The sequence below is a fragment of the Engraulis encrasicolus genome, chromosome 5, assembly GCF_034702125.1.
Source record: "Engraulis encrasicolus isolate BLACKSEA-1 chromosome 5, IST_EnEncr_1.0, whole genome shotgun sequence".
In the NCBI taxonomy this organism is placed as follows: domain Eukaryota; kingdom Metazoa; phylum Chordata; class Actinopteri; order Clupeiformes; family Engraulidae; genus Engraulis; species Engraulis encrasicolus.
In genome coordinates, this window is record NC_085861.1 from 52,336,795 (window position 1) to 52,342,012 (window position 5,218).

General features: G+C 43.3%; 1 protein-coding gene across 2 annotated transcripts in view; it reads right to left on the minus strand.

The window, feature by feature from the left end:
* sema6e (sema domain, transmembrane domain (TM), and cytoplasmic domain, (semaphorin) 6E) overlaps positions 1-4,422 on the minus strand; it is a 185,146-nt gene extending 180,724 nt beyond the window's left edge. For both annotated transcript variants that reach the window (XM_063199712.1, XM_063199711.1), the window contains exon 1: positions 4,230-4,422. The gene's annotated coding sequence lies outside the window, so the exon portion shown is untranslated. The remainder of the gene's footprint in view (positions 1-4,229) is intronic.
* Positions 4,423-5,218: the final 796 nt, after the last annotated feature.

Below are 5,218 nucleotides of genomic sequence, written 5' to 3' on the forward strand. Positions count from 1 at the left end.
AACTGTCAACATCAAAATATCACATTAAAGTCCATAAATCAACAAAATGTTTCAACATTTCAGGCCATAAAAAACACAGCAAACGGAATGGAAAAATAGAAAGGGCCAATGGAACCGCGCGTAAACGACATGCAGGGGTGCCAACTTGCTTGCTTGCTATTGGCGATGAATAGACGACACTCGACATAAAGGCTATTTCAGCTTTCATTACCCCTCAGAGCCATTAGGGCAAGAGAGACAGAGTCATCAGCAACCCTCCGGCACCATCACATCGCTGGAGACAGAGCCAAGGCAGGGGAAATGGGAAATAAAATTACACTCTCGGCTAAACGCACCATTACACACACACACACACACACACACACACACACACACACACACACACACACATATCCACACATACACACACACACACGCACGCACGCGCGCACGCACGCACGCACGCGCGCACGCACGCACGCACACACGCACGCGCGCACACACACACACACACACACACACACACACACACACGCACACACACGGAGAAAAGGCAGCAGGTAGGTACACCGGGCGAAATTACACCGGGGGCACAGACGTGAAGTAAGTGAAGTGTTTCAATGGCACCATCCTAGAAGCCATTCCAGCCAGAGCCAGCGGCTACTGCTGCTACTTGAGACAAAAACGATTGAAATGTCTTTAAAAAAACGAACACACACCAACTCAGTTTCTATCTCCATAGAGAGACTAAAAGTGTCTTAAATATGTTGTTTTATAAAGCGCAACACCACTGAAATCAATGCAAAATGCTCTGAGACATCTACTACTTTTTCAAGTCAAGTCACGACAATTGGAAGAGAGGAGACGTGTGGTGAACATCTGTATTAGCATAGTGCAGGCCTGTTTTTTTATTCCAATGGAAACAGATTTGGGGGGGCTTCATGCAGAGAGGGTCATGATTGATGAGTATAGGCCTAATGTTAGCTATTGTTCTTTCCACCAGTGTAATAGGTGGCGGCAAAGATGAATACGGTCCATTTGTTTGCAATGTGGGACTTTGATTTCACAAATTAGCCCTCATTTGCATTTGCAGTTACGTGCACACCATCGCGAAGTGATTTGTATCCCGTAGTTTCTCCCTAGTGCACAAACACACAGCAGGATGACAGCTGACCATTCCTCACGATCCTTCAGGGAAGCTTGCATTGGACGAGGTTGAAGCATCGTAATGAGGAGGGAACCAAACAAATGCGTGGGTATAACGGCTGCGCACTAGCAGAGTTTACAGGTAGAACATGGCTAAGCCTCCATCCTTAAGTCTGATACAGTATAGATGCCATGAAGACTGAGTTACTGGGCTAGACCAGTAGTTCTCAACCTTTTTTGAACAAACGCCCCCCGTGACCTCATCATGAGCCTGCCAATGCCCCCTTGACCTCATCATGGTCTGCCAATGCCCCCTTAACTACAGCACCTTAACCTTCCAACACCCCCCTTACTGTAAATATGTATATATACTAATGCCTACCAATGGCAACTAAGCTCCACCCCCTTTTAACTGTATCCTTCTCAACACCCCCCTAAGGCTCCCCAATGGCCCCTGGGGGGCTGTAGAGCCCCCGTTGAGGAACACCAGCCTAGACCTTTAGCTCAGTAGTAACGTGTCATGCCAAGGGAGGAGGGTGTGCAGGTGGTATGACTTGTTGGCTTAAAGTCTTAAGTTTTAAGTTTTAAGACCAGAGGTCGAAATGATAGCAACAAGTGTTTTGGGAAGCAAGCAACAGTCTTCTCAGTTCAGGCATAATTAATTAGCCTATTCCCTGGAGTATTGCAGCAACGTTAAGACATTGGCAGGTGCAAGTACATCACTAGAAATTCTTCTGTGTAGATATTCTGCAAATTTAGACCTACATTTGCTTTAGAAGTACATGTATCAGACTGAGAACGAGGGAAGATCTTTCACAAGTATTCAAACGTGCACATAAAGGGCATACTGTAGGCCTATTGATGACTGCAATTGATTGTTTGTTCATTGACATCACATTAGCTTCACCCTTTACAGGAGCACTGTTCTTCATGTGGTCCCATGGCAATGGCAATTGTTATATGTACAAAAACGTGACATTTGCCTGATAATCCATCCTGATGTACCTCCGATGTAAGCTACAGTAGGCTACATCATCCCGCCGATCTCTCATGTGAACACAGACCACAGAGATTTGTCGTTTTTTGTGCACTGAATGGACACAAGCTCAGGAGCACCTTGTTAATTGCTTCCAAATAATAATTAAAGGCACACTCATCATTTTCCAGTGCTGGGGCAGGCGGAAGTGCTGAGCAAACTGGGTAACAATCAGCCGAGGGCACTAATTGGCCAGGGGTGGGCAGCAAAATAATATGCATTGCAAAAATAAAGAAAGCATAGTCAAACCTAATGGCTTTTGCCAATTACAGGTACTACAGGCTTATTTAAAAAAATGCACACTGTAGGTAACATTAGGTCATGACAATGACATGCTAAATGCCAACTGTACTGCTGAATGTGTAATACATGTAAACTAAAGGTAATGTAAGGAGGCATGAACAAAATATTCCTGCAATGTTTCAAAGCAGCAATTCAGTGAAGTGTTACTAGAGTAGCCTATTGACTGGCCGTAACAGCAACAGGAACAAGGGACCAGCAATGAGACCACCAGAGATCGTCTGAGCACAGCAGTTAAATTGAATTCCAACCAAGCATGGAACGGGCTTACTGCCAAATATTTAAAGAGCACATCAGTAACAACAACATTTCTAACTGCTGTCATTGGGTCAAGAATTATGTACATAGTTATGATGCATTAACAACATTTAGCAATGTGCATATGAGCAAGGCATTTTGGAGTTTTGCTCAGAGCATCAGATTGCCTTGACTAAGCTCTGATGATCCAATACATGTTTTTTCCAATTCAGCAACTTTCAGCGTAGTCCACAAGCCCAGAGTCTTACCTCTAGTGTTCATACTGTACACTGCCCTGGCTTCACAGGGGCCCAGACCAAGTAATATAATACTCCAGCCAATCAATGCTGTCTCAAGAGTACTGACGTGATCTTATTGGCTGCTAAGTTAGAATATCAACAATCTTTTCTATAGACAGGCTGTCCTTTTAAGTCTTAGTGAATACAGTTATCAGCTGAGAACAATAGCCATCTTGTCAAAATACAAAAATAATATATAATAGGCTATTATTAATAGTCGATATTCAGCCATTTCAGTCTAAACAGGGAACATATTGTAGACCTTGTCGTTTAATAGCCTACCTATCATAATCAAAATAAGAATAACGTGTGATTAAAATCCGTTTCCGTCTTTAATAGACGTCTAACGGCTACAACGACGCACATATAGCCTGTTATTAGATGAGACCTTTATTAAAGAAAAGTCGAATTTTGGATCGCATTAACGATCTATGTTGGACAAAGTAATCGCCTGCTTTCCGTGTTGTTTGTCAAACCAATGCAGGCTGCAGTCAGCAAAGTTGCCAGGGACTTACTGGTCTCGGTGTTGTTGAATTCTATGATGATGGTTGCCGTACATTTCCGCGAGCCTATGTGAACTTTAAACCGCTATCTGGCTGCCTGGGAAAATTGAAACAAGCAATCTAAACATCCGCCTTCCAGCTGTAACGGCCGTCGTTTTTTGCTCACAAATTTGCATAACGCCTTGTCATCATATTACGCACAAAATACTCACAAGATACAAAACGCCTGCCTGTCCAAAACCATATCGGTTACCCACTCGGGAAAAAATGGGGTTCACCACGTAGCCTTATGATTTTGGGGAGGCTACAGTACTCAAGTATGACCTTAGAATTGTTCAGCGCGCGCATTGGCGTATGGAGACGGACGGGACTACTAGGCTACTGTTAAAATAACAAATGCGCAAAATCCTATTGGAACGCATTAAGTAAGGGGTTTCTTTGTGAATGAGCAACATGTTTAGGAAACAAGACTGAACCCTGGCCATTTTAATTAAATGTTCAAAGCAATGTTCAGACGTACTAGCTCAACATGTCAACCAGCAAAACACATGTTGACCGGGATTTAATTATTACAAATAGTTTTCACAGTTGAATGCTGACTCACACAGTAGAGCAAGGAGATATTAAAAACTTATAAGGGCTGCACATTCACTCTTGCAAGACTGCGCAGAAGCAATGCACCGAAAACACCCAACAAAAGCAATGGCAAAAAACTTCCGATAGAATCACCTTTTCTCCTATGCAGTCTTCAGAACATGGAAAGACATCAGATTTCTTGGTGACCTGACGTCCTTAGCGTATGGAGGAAACAAACGGAACGCAGACGTTCTCACACGAGATTTGTTAGTTTTCCCACTGGACGTGCGTTATCACTGGCAAAGAAAGCTCTCTCCGTAGTACTACGATGATCTACACGAGTCTACAGTGAAGGCGAGACTAGGTGCTAAACAGACCTCACCACTCGCTACCTCCACAAAGTCACGCCCTAGTGGTATTGGCAGGGAGTCCACCCAATCAGAGGCGATCAAACATTAGCAGTCCTTGTTTGTCATTTTCGGTGACATCGCGACTCGGATTGACAACACATGTGCTGTTAAAAAAAAATAATGCACATGCGTAATAACATTGTAATAACCAAACAGTTGCGCACACCATTGGACAGTATTTTCATATTCTTCAGCTGCGCACATGTAGAGTGAATGATAACTGAATAGTGAAATTCCACAAGGTTTCACTAAATTAATATGAAAATGTAGGCTGCACTGGCCTCAACAAAAAGTAACCTATTCAACAGCACAAACATTCATCTGACCCCCTTGGCAGGCATTTCAAAAATCAACTATGACAGACATTGGATATTATTTTCTAAACATGATATCCTGGTTACTGTATGTGTGTGTCTGTGTGTGTGGGGGTGGGGGGGGGTGTTCCTAATATGAATGGCCAAAAATGAAGACAGAACAGTGTGCCGCCTCACTAGAAGAATAAGAATCCGTTGATGTCATGTCCAGAAGTGAAGATGGCAAGCTTCTGACCTTCAACAGCTGGGAGAGGAGGAAGAGAAGAGAAGAGAAGAGAAGAGAAGAGAAGAGAAGAGAAGAGAAGAGAAGAGAAGAGAAGAGAAGAGAAGAGAAGAGAAGAGGGCACTCTGATCTTGATATAGTGCAGGTTGAGTTGTAAGTTTAGGAACATTTCATATAGATTTTTCCATTCTGCGT